The sequence below is a fragment of the Leptinotarsa decemlineata genome, unplaced genomic scaffold (genome assembly GCF_025532065.1).
Source record: "Leptinotarsa decemlineata unplaced genomic scaffold, Ldec_3_MD MMD2_tig00026282_RagTag_RagTag, whole genome shotgun sequence".
NCBI lineage: Eukaryota > Metazoa > Arthropoda > Insecta > Coleoptera > Chrysomelidae > Leptinotarsa > Leptinotarsa decemlineata.
Window position 1 is genome coordinate 22,941,770 of NW_027412668.1, and position 12,582 is coordinate 22,954,351.

Here is a 12,582-nt window from a genome sequence, read left to right on the forward strand (position 1 = left end):
TTCCGAGATTCTTACCTAATTTAAGCTTAAATGACTGGAGTATAAGGGAAAATGAACGTGGTAAAAATGTCTATCTGAAGTTCCATAAATGGATGAAAAGAACAAAAGTACTCCAAGGCAAGTACTCTTCCCAAACACCAGAACTGCAATTCTCTTTTGATGCACGTTTCACCAACCAAGTTGGCTTCTTCAAAAGATGAAAAATATATTTTGGATTTATTCTACACCGAGGTTCCAGTTTCATGTTTCATTTTAAAAAATTACTCTGCATAATTAGATAGGTTTGAATATTAGAAACAGATGAAGGAAATCTCCATCGACCACCTTCCATTAAAGTATCATCAGGAAATGGCAAGATATTCAATTTTCAAGTGATGCTATAAGGTAGTTGGGTATTATCAGTAAGGGATACCTAATTGCTGGCTGCTGAGATCACCAGATGTTGCTTTGGCGAAATTAAGGTAGAATAATAACACCGGACATTCGTCCAGTAGGCACAGATTTATCTGGTTTTCTAGGGTTTCTTCAGCTTAGCTGCGTTAATCTCCACAATATTCATGAATTTCCATTCTACAATCATTACTAGGTCCGTTTTTATAAGGATCACTTGATTGGTGTCTGCAAAGCAGTAGTGGGAAATTTGAAGTGTTATTTGAAGCAAAAATAAGGTGAGGTGGGTGCAAGAATCAAACACTTGGGGTACAGCAGCTTTGACATGACCCAGAATTTGTGACCCCAAAAGATGCTATTTTATAGAGAAACACGTGTCGCGGTTTTGTGAACTTTCAAGTGAAAATCTCATATTTTTTTGAATACGTTAATCAAAGAATACCTGTCAACCAACACCCACATACAAAAATTTGTCCTGAAAAAGGTGGGACAAAAACCGGAGCAGTCTTGTCATAACCGCGGCGTGTGTCACACACGCCGCGCCGTCGAGTTGGATATAAACATTTTTTGAAATTTCATTAGGTACACCAAATTCACATAAAATCATAGATAATTTATAAATACCAAATTTAAAATTTTATCATCTGCCTTCGACCAATACTAATCGACCAAACCGGTGGGGAAATTATATTACTTCACTACCTAATTTACAGGTTTCTGTTTGCAAAATGTTGGTTTTATTCAAATGCTTTTGTGATCGATGCACGTTCATTATTTTTTTAAATTTTTCCGTAAAGTGGCGAGAGTAATCAATGTGATTTTCTATAAGGGTAAGTGATTGTTAAAAATCTTCCAAATATAAGATTATCAACAAATCAGCTTTACATGAGTTTAGAACTGTAGGAAAAAAATAAGAGATTCACAAAATATTGAAAATGGAGCTAATATCGTTCTCTAGAGGAAAGTATCTTTATTTCATTCAGACACCATAGAGTACTAGACAGAGGTACCTCCTTATTATTCAAGTTTATAGTACATTATTTTTTATAAAAATGAATGTTCCTTCAAAATCATTTCAAAACTCAATACAAATACTTTTTTTCGTAAATAAAAATTGAATCTCAACCTGGTTTGGAAATTATAAACTTTAAAATGGACGTTTCTTGTAATGGATGTTATATGACATTACGTCTTTTTCTCTGTGGTTTTTTATAGTAGTGCTTTGAAAAAATCACATATTTTCAATACATTCCTCATTCAATTTTTCTAATTTCAAGTACTCAACAAAATCTGATGTTATATTTCAACAATGTTATCTATTATGGCTAAAAGCACTACTTGCTTTTTTGAAAAATATAGGTACTTTTTCACATTGAATCATCACAAATAGGGTGAGCATAACGAATTTAAACATTTCCAAGTTAAGAATGATAAGCACAGATCGATAATTTATTTCGATTTCATCTATCTAGCGCACATTTTCTTTAGGCGAAGGAAATGAAACAAATTTTCACATTACGATTGCATTTATAATAATGATATTTCGATATCAAGTTCAATAAAACTGTAAGCAGGCCCATGGGTCATAAACTCATCTCTAGAAAAGAAATCCTCGAATTGAGTATAGTCCAAGCTTTAATTTGAAAAGCGGATCCCACGTAATGTGCACATCTCCAGGTTTATGGGAATTTTTTTCTACCTTCTGTCCATATATTGGCTAGTTTTTGTTAGACATCGTCCACGTACAACTCACTGGAATGGTCAGTATTTCCTCCTGGGTAGAAAGTGGATTAATTTGTGGCCTTGTGACAGAAACTTCTTTGTGTGAATCGGACATCATTTCACCAGGTATTTCTGCACCATAACTCGAAATTCGTTTACCCTTCAATAAAGTACCGTTCATTTGTCTGTAAACAGCGTGCAAGTCGGACTTGGAAGCGAATTCTATGATTCCCATATCGCGGTAAAGATTATGTGTCTCTGCAAATGTAACTTCCCTAACATTACTCCTTTTATCTTTATACTATGGCATGACGCATGTAATCTTTCAGATCTTGCCAACTGACGCGAGCAGGTAGATTCGTAATGAGTAACCTATAAGGGGTAGGTACAGATTTCTTCGAAACGAAAGCCCACAGATTTTCTAGACAGTACAGCTACTGAGAATTGTAATAGTGAAATTAGAATTAGTAAAACAAGCCAATGACGATCCAATAGATCCATGTTCTGATAAGTCTCACTCGGTACAGTATGTTAAAATAAGCAAAAGAAACAATTCAAAGACACATATTCACCACTCTAAAGATTCAGATTTTTGGCCAAGTATATTATCTCCATCGCAGATGCAAGAACTAGTCAAAAAAATCCTATGTATTTTCAAAATGAAACTATATACCATAAAGATATATGTTTTCTGGTGTAGGTATAGTTCTGTCAAATGGTGAAAAGATTCAATGAGATTGGTTACTGTAGTCTATCAAGAAAAATGTAGTTTTTTCTGTGACGGGAAAAAAGTTTGGCATTTTATCTCTGATGACAGGTAACAAAATGTCACTTTTCATGAAATTACTTTTTTCACCGGTCCCCGTGAAAAAAGTGAGTACTTTTTTCACGGATATATACCTATATATAGATATACACATAACTAAAGGTAGAAATTAAATTTTTCAATATTAAATCGTCGTTTTTCCCGTCACAGAAAAAAATTGTGTATTATACACGGGAAAAAATCCTCGAGCTAAAATCTAATACTTTTTTCCTTGTATAATAAACAACTATCTTTATTTCTGTTGTAAAATATTCTTTGAACTGAAACCCTTTGTTACTTGTTCATTTTACTTTTATTTAGATTAGTTGCTATGGGTTCTTATTTTTATAGTTCTGATGTGGTCCTGTAAGGCAGGGCGTCCTCAATATTTTTGTCTGTGTGGCTGGTTGCATATGGAGTAGAGTGATGTCCTTTAAAATATTTATTTCTGACCGGGATATCATAAGCTTATATCGTCATAGTTACGCTATCAATAAAGAGGGTCATAACTCCCTTGGGACATTATAGATTTTATAATTCCCTCTACCTTTCACAAGTAAAAATGAATAGAAATGAAAACTGAACCATATTTTATTTATTCACGTCATTACAAATAATAAATGTACAATTTTGAAATGTTCCCTGAAAATTACTTCCGCCACTAGAAACAATTTCTTCTTTTGTATGGCTGGAGCTTCTGTTCACTACAGTCGAGGTACCTGCCTCTTCTGATGACAAAGTAGACAACATACGCGCCGTTTTATTTCTCAATTCGATGCTATTCTCCAAAATAACCCATAATCAAAACAACCTATAACAAAAAAAAAGGAAATAAATACACACAAAAAGGAAAATAAGAAAAAAATTACCTTATGCAATAAATGAATATCATTAGGAGCGTCCTTTAGGAATCTGATAACATCTTTAGGAGATAAAACAGCAGACTTTTTCGGCTTATAACTCTTACTCTTCCGTTTCAAAAAAGCCTGTAGTTCATTGAACTTGGTGATATCTCGTTTCTCATGTATAGTCACCATCGATTTTAGTATTGACCATTTAGTCCATAAAGAATTCGGATTATACGTTTCTGACTGAAACGAATAAACACAATTACTACCAAATCTACCGAAAAACATAGAAAATTCCTTACCAGTTTTTGAAAATATGCCAGAAATACAGTTTCAGTGACATCTTTTGGCATAACATTTTTCCGTGTCAGCCAGTCCAGATATATCTTGTATTCTTTTTGGTATACGGCTTCACTTTTCGATGGAATTAATGATTCTTATGCTTGTTCAGCTTTTTTCAAAATATCCTCCATTATATTTGGGGTAGAAAACTCGTTTTCACCGCAAACACAGCTTGATAACAAAGTTCTGTTTATAAACAAGTAACATAGCAACAACCTAGCAACAAAAAAACTCTACTATAATCAACGGTACCTGATTCAAATATACCGGGAAGGTAATGAATTGGTACATTTTTCCGTTTCAAAAATGAACAAAATTTTATTGAAATCGGTCAGAAATAAAATTATCTATGTACCACGGGAATTAATGAGCCTTAATAACCTCAGGCAATTGCTGTCCCTCGGGCCAGAGGCCCTCGGGACGCAAACTTTGCCATCGGTAATTAAGGCCCTCCTAATTCCCTTGATACATAAATAACTATAATAACTTCGATCTGAAATTCTCGTAACTTTTTATGCCCTGTGGGTGTAAAAACTACTCATTTGTTTTAAATTTCATTCTGGAAAATATTACTTCTCTGTCTGTTGAACATGAAACAGTCCAAACCTTGCTTTACTGCACAACTATTTTCATGAACCTTTATGGATTTAATCTATAACTATTGCATAAATTGTTATTGAATTATAGTGGTATGTAAAAGTCAATTTCATATTCATTTTTATTATTTGAAATCGTCTACACATGTATATTTGGGTCTAACTACTTTGAAGGTCAGCAAACTATTCCCATTGTACCTAGCAAGTAATGAACTTTCAAATCGGATTTGTCAGAGATGAAATTTGTGACAGATCCCTTAAGACAAAAGTAACAGTTACTCCCACCCACTCAGTATAGAAAAATTCCACTTTTCTGACCAAATAAAAAAAAAGAACTCGCAGGTCAGCAGAAAATCTTGTCGATCGAACCTCCTATATAAGAATCTTGACTATAAATCATTTTTGACAAAAACTTCAACCCCACCCTCCTAGAATAAACAAATTTCACCTTTCTCATTACATAAATAAACTTTGCAGGTCGCCAGGAATTCTTGCAGATTTTTAAATTTTAAAAAAACACCCTCTGGGTATACAAAATTTCACATTTCTGATAAAAAAAAAAGAAGAACCTTGAAGCTCGACAGAAATTCTTAAAGGTTGGACGTCCCCAAGTAGGTACCTATATAGAAAATCTTCACATTTTTCATAAAATTGTTGTTTTGAGAAACTCGAATTTGTTTAGTATACCTACATTTTTTCTCACTTGTTCAAGAATTACATTTTTTTCTGCCTCAACCAAACGGTGGTATTTTTGAAAACTAACGTTTCAAATTCAAATATTTAGAAATTTGAAGTGAGGTTTTGTTTGCAGTGCTAAACGTTACTCTTTCATCTGTCAATGAATTTTTTGAGCTATTATCCTTTCGTGCATTTCATTAGTTCGGATTTCCATTGTTTAATATGATATAAATTGATTTGAAATCCCTGAAAGAATCTGTAAAAAATTAAAAAGAGATTAGCTGAAAAAAACTATTATATTAAGCAAAAAAAAAACTGAAATCACAATGAAATAAAATACAAGTAACAACCATCCTCTCAATCTGATGTTTTAAAAATTTTGTGGAATATTGAGAATTTTAACAAGTATTCTGACAAAGACCAATTGATTTTTTTGTATAAACTTCAACCGTCAAAGATTGAAACGAAAAAGATATAGATACGAAACAGAACTTCAACAGGAATCACAATTTCTGCATTGCAAAATGTGACTTTTTCTCTAATAGAAACACTCAATTACATTATAACAAAATTTAATTCATTCTTCTTCAAACATTACTATTGCATTATGTATATTAACAACAATACAAATGTCTATAGCTAGAGGGCTGAAACCATTCTCTAAAGTAAAATTAAGTATGGATTACTTACGACCTAGAATAGGTAAGGAGCATTTAGAAAATCTTGCTGACTTTTTGAAGTAGCTAGTTTATTAAAAATCTTAATGAATTTACCAAAAGTAACACTAGACAATTTAAAATTTTCGTCATTTTCCACACAAATAACTATTGAAAAAAGGGGGGCAATCTGAATATATTTTATTTGACCTTTTGTTTTTTAATAATTGGGAATACACGTTTTATTACTTTGACACTGTTCTTTTATTGAGGTACAACAAAAATTTCAATACTTTGTGTGTGTACTCTTATCTTTATATTATGTAATTACCATTTGTTTAAAATGAAAAATAAATATGAGCAACCAGTTGAAGTGTTAATTAAGTAATGATTACCTACATTAAAATTTAAGGATCATCAAATTATTCTCTTTTCAAATCATGTAAAAAGTCAAAGGGCTACCAGAAACTTAACAGACATTGGCTTTATAGACAATTTTCACTTCAAGGACATTACAGGTGGTTGAATATTCTTCCTAAAATTACCAATCAATATAACAAAGTGCATCACACCATTGGCATGAAGCCTGCAGAGGTAAAACCATCCACAAAATTGTCCGTTTATGCAATCCAAAGGGCAACAGCTTGGCAAATGTGAAAAAAGTCAACTCAGAATCGGAGATATGGTTCGAATCAGCAAGTATAGAAATGTATTCTCCAAAGGTTATGCAGCAAACTTTACCACTGAACTTTCCAAAGATGTGAAAATTCATAGTAACGAGCCTATAACTTATGAGTTAGAAGATGTGAATGGGCATCCGATCAAAGGTTGCTTTTATGAAATTAAATTGAATAAAGTAAAAGATCCTAATAGCTATTTGGTGAGGCGAGTTTTGAAAAGGAAAGGATGTCGCCTATTTATGAAGTAGTTGGAATTCTCTGAAATTCAATGAAAGTTCATTAGTATAATTGCAATATTATTGTACCTGATTAAGAAGAATGATAATAAAATTTAATTTTTATTATTTTCATAAAATCCAACGTATCATTTTCACTGAATATTCCATATCGTGAAAAAAAAAAACTAGTAAAATTTAAGTAACTCATTTTATTCAAATATTGGTGTTCGCTGTGATAGGTGGTACCATAACCAATGGAATATATGTCCTCATAGCGTTACCATGGATCTCTTGTCTCTTCATCTGATCTTCACTGTTCAGCCACCAACAATCCTGGAAGTGGATGTTGTCTTTAGGATGGAAATCACCAACATTTTCACATAATAGCCAACCACTTCTACACATATTGCATAAATTGTTCCAACAATCCACTTTGTAGTTATCGCAGACTGGTAACTCATGATTTGCTGCACAATTCAGAAAAATATTTCTGTAAATTCCCATATTGTTACATACAATTCCGGTGAAACATATGTTATATTGATGGTGGTGCTGAGGATGTTGATTGCCAACTTCAGGAGCTGAAGCATTCGTCCTGTTCGGAACTGGGGTTGGATTTCTTGACACACATCTATGACACAGGCCAGTACATGAATTAATATATGCCTTTCGTGTGTGTACTTACCGTTTGCCTAAAATGAAAAATACATATGATCAACCAGTCTGAAGTTGTAATTATATAAGAATCACCTACATTAAATTTTAAGAACTTCAAATTGTCTAAGGACAATTGTCTTTATTCATATCATGTGAAAAGTCAAAGGGCTAACGGAAACTCAATGGACATTAAGTTTAATGTAATCATACTTTAAGCTCAATAAAGGCACTTATCAGTATTTCACAAATGCATTATTGTACACAATTGAATACTTTGACATGACGTGTTAGGAATCACACGTTAAAAGGTAAGACCTCGTTAGTCCTTAGCTCGCACAAGTTTCTCAACTTCTGAGAGTTGTCGTTCGTATGGGGGCGACAGCTGAATAACGGAAAAACAGATTTTCAAACAGAAACAGATATATCTAAAACCACTGCCAGAAATATTCTGTATCTTTTGTAAGAGCTAACACACACACATTAATGACATAAGCTGGATATATTTCCAGTTAATTTCTGATGATCGATGTTAAATTGGAGAATCATATTTCTTTCATCGTTCAATATTCCTAAACATTCAAGACGTATACTGACTTCAATGCTGATAGCCTCTTCATAACTTCCTAGTAAAGCAATTGGATTTCAATTGTTTGAAAATATTTCCTTTCTTTTTTAGGGACAAATTGATGAAAGTTGATTTGCCGTTAGCAAAATAATACTGACGATAGTTAATATAACATTTATAGTGCCAACATAAATAACCTATGAGATTCACTAGCTACTTAGGTATGGCTGAAATATAGAGACTGGTCGATGGCTTTTTACATCTCTCAAGCATATTCAAATGGAGTACGGTTTATTTCTTCTGTGAAAATTCAAAAATTTCAAACATTTGTCAAAAACAGACAGACAAAAAATTTGGAGTACCTGCAGAAATTCATTTTTAGCTATTTTCTATACTAAAATAAAAATATGTTTACAAAAACTATTATAACAAATAACTGTGATGAACAGTGTCACACATTGCAAAGAGAAAAATGTATGGACTGTGTGGCCAACAGCTCAGATATCACTGACATATATTTACAATCAAAAAGGGATCCAAACAATACACAACTAGAAAGCAAATACCAAAATTATGAAAGAATACTTTATGAATTGAAAGAAAAAAAAATAAAAAACAAAAATTAATGAAAATTAAAACAATTCAATCTTTCACAAGATACAGAAGGGTTAAAGAGTATGACAAGTGTCGTGAAAACCCATTTTTCAATATACTTTAAGAAAAGTAGTGATATTTTGATTTATCTCTCTCATATATTCAGTAAATACAGTGCAAACATAGTTTTAAAAGTCTATAATCAATTTTGAAATGAATATTTTCATTTATGTATATTTCCCTCACATAACCAAAATTTATTTTATTAACATACCCTCTAATGCCCGGATTTAGCTTCAACTGTGATATATTTTTGTATTCCTGAATCAAATCGAGAATATAATTAAGAGGTAGTCTATCTAAGAACTAAAAAGTGTACTAAGAAAATAAACATTTGGAATGAAACACCAAATATTCACCTCTCCCAATTTTCCTAAGTAGTAGGATCTGGCAAATACCTGCCTGAAACAACTACTCTCCTGGCTGATAACACGACGGCTTATATCCTCAAAACTCAAAAAAGAACAATAAGGTATATAGCAAGAGTTACTAGAAAGACAAGTTTCAAACATCTTCCAAAATCTCAGAATATTGACTGTTACAAGTATATACATTTATGAGATATTAAAATATGTAAAATCACATATAACCAGTTTTCCTACTCTTAATGGTAATAAGAATTATAATATTAGAAATTTCCTACAGTTGGGAGTGCCAACACACGGATTAGTTGTATCTGAATCATGTCTCAGACTTATGGCCATTAAATTCTATAATAAACTTCCAAGTACGATAAAAAATTTGGCTCTAAAACAGTATAACTATCAAATCAAAGAGCTGTTTCTTGATAAATCATTTTAAGAAGATTTTACTAACGATGCTGTAACATAAATAACAGATTCTTTTTGGTTTTGACTATTATATATTATATTAAATTATCTATGTAAATTGTATATTGTGTCTCTAAGTGCACAGATATTGTATTTTTTATTTTATATTTGTACACGTTTTGACATAGTCAATGTCATCTATAGATGATAAAAACTGAATAAATATTATTATTATTATTTGTGATGCAAGTTTCTTCACAGAGTTAATTCTTACATATTCTTCTTGTTCGTCCAACAGCAGCGGTACTATACTGAAATTAATTGAATGTTCTCTACACACTGGTTTCAGAGTATTACTTCGGGACCAGTGTAGAAATAACCAAGAAAGTAGTTCTGTATTCTACTCTACTGGTCTTATCAACACAACAATATCACGCATCCATATTAACATCTTCAGGGTACATAATTGTGGCAGGATCAGTTTCGAAATAAAAAAAAAATATTTCCAAAGTTCAGTACTTTTGTTGAATTTTCTCAAAGAATTTCTTCATGACAATCAAGATACTTGTATGCATAGCATGCTCTCCTCATCTCAAAGGATGCAGTGGATAGTAAATGTTGTTCTTTTAAATTCTAACTTTTCTGTTAACATTTTGAAATTCATATAAACTAAAAAAAGCAGTGAGAAGTACAACAGATATCATTTGTGTTTTGCTAAAATATATTTATTAGTGATATGCACAAAGGTATGAAATTTATCATATTTTTTCCACATTTTTTGATTACATTTCCTCCTTTTATATCATCTTTACTATTTAGGTAGGAACTTGAAAATTACACTAAGAATTTGTAAAACATCTTTTATTTCAGTAAAAAATGTTCAATTGGCAACATCTAAAATTTTATAATATTGTTGTTTTTTAAATAAAGTACCAAATATACCACTCCAGTAATTATAGCCACTAAAATAATCAGGCAAATAAGAGTTGATATGCATGTAATCCTGAAAACAAAATATTACAGAAAAAAAAAGTTATAATTTGAAACAACTACACTTACGTTTTACATATACAGCACATATTATTTATTATAAAGAGCTACTTGTTCAAATATTAATCTGGGACTGTAGGCAGTGTCACCTACAATAGTTTTTTCCATAAAAAATATCTTCAGGATGAAACCTATTCCAAATTATGGTAGCTACTCACCAATGCAAACAAACAAAACAGAAATGAAAATTATAAATACACTGAATTTAAAAAAGTTGTCACATCATTGGGAATTTCAGTACAGAATTATATTCATCCGTAAATTCATGAAAGGAAGCATTTCCCTTGGCATATTACTTCAAATTAACGACCCTCAATAAATTCACTTCAACAAACTAATTGACATCAATTTAAAGAATGAAAAATAAATAGGAAAAATGTCTACCGATGAGGGCGTTAGTGTGTTCAACAAATGGTTCTTCTTCTATTTTTCAATAATGGCTTCGGAATCATGTTGCTATAACAGGTGAAGCCACACGGAAGTGGGTCTGAGTCGGGCCCATACCCCACCTGGATTTACGCTAAAACAAAGTTCAACTGTAAATTGAAGTCGATTAAAAACAATGTCTGGCTGCACTAGAGTATAAGCACTACTATGAGATGCACTACGGTTACGTGTATGGGCACTACAATCAGATCATCATTGGCGAAGCAATGCATGCGCACAAGTATTAAGTCTGTCTTAGTCACTACAGCTTTATGTTAGATGCAATAAGGAATTTGGATGTGATTTGTATGTTAGATATCGAGACTGAATTGTATATGAAAGGTTAAACATATGACATCTGATGAAATCGGTGTGGGAATTTTCATAATCTCAAAAAAAAACAGTCCTAATGATAAACTTCATAAAGATGTAAAGAATGAAAACTTCCAGTTCACCCCAATAACTTAACTACCTAATGTGATTTGAATATTTTTTTTTCAAAAAAAAAATGTTCTGTTCTTTTTTTTGATCATTTTTACAATGAAAATGAGCTAAAAATGTTATAGAAAAGGGCGAGTTCTTGAACTCAAAAGAAAAATTCCGATTCAATGCTTCAACCAAGAGAAAAGCGTCAACTTGAACATCAAATTACACAGTTCTCTTAACTTCGTGATAGAGTTGAAACAGATATCATACAGAAGAATTCTACACAATGAATAACTGATTTATGGATTGAGTAACGCAAATGCAACGCAAACGCAAAGCATTCCTTGAAAACATAAAGTGCAAAACTAAGGTACATTTATTTATAAATACCACTTCGTGATCGCACCCATGTATCCATAATGTGAGAAATGGTTATATTTTATGTTTCAACTCTTGCGGATTTTTTCTTATGAACAACAAATCAAAGCACGGAAACTCTGAAACCCAATTTCAACAATTGACAGTTACGAGTTCCATACCAGTTTTTGTCTTTATAGTTTGTTTAAAATTATTTAAAGAATTACTATAAAATATACCTTCAATCTGACGAAAGCGCTAAACTCTTACGAAGGTTCGAAATAGATGAACACTTTAATCTAGCAGACCACTATTATAATCTTTATGCATTCATTGTTCACTGTGGTTCTGGCGTTGAATCTGGTCATTATTACGCATTAGTCAAAGACGATGTCTTGAATTTATTGAAGCCTTTGGAGATTTTGTTTTACGAAAGAGAGGACATTGGTAAATCAAGATCTGCAAGTTTTTCCGGGTTTTCCTGCAGCTGAAAAAGCAAATGCGCCAATAGAATCAATAAAGTTGCACTGGAGAGCCAATTACTTTTTGTTGTTCCATAATTTCATGATTTGTATTCCTTTCTTCTTTAATATATATTATCTCAAGGAGTTGTCCTATTACCATTGGATGGTAACCATTTGTTCCACTACTTTTACCAGTATTAGTCGAATCAAACATTATTACCACGGTGAAAATATTTTAATCAAATATATGTTCAATAAAAAATTTACAAGCATTCAAA

The 12,582-nt window shown here is 31.9% G+C and overlaps 1 long non-coding RNA gene across 1 annotated transcript; it reads right to left on the bottom strand.

Annotated features, from left to right (window-relative positions):
- Positions 1 to 1,897: 1,897 nt before the first annotated feature.
- On the bottom strand, positions 1,898 to 12,525 carry LOC111514922 (uncharacterized). Its single transcript, XR_012466777.1, has 7 exons — positions 12,384 to 12,525; positions 12,080 to 12,327; positions 10,790 to 11,151; positions 10,641 to 10,720; positions 9,856 to 10,584; positions 4,068 to 7,627; positions 1,898 to 4,008 (listed from the first exon to the last, which is right to left on the bottom strand). It is a non-coding gene; the product is annotated as an uncharacterized lncRNA (long non-coding RNA).
- Positions 12,526 to 12,582: the final 57 nt, after the last annotated feature.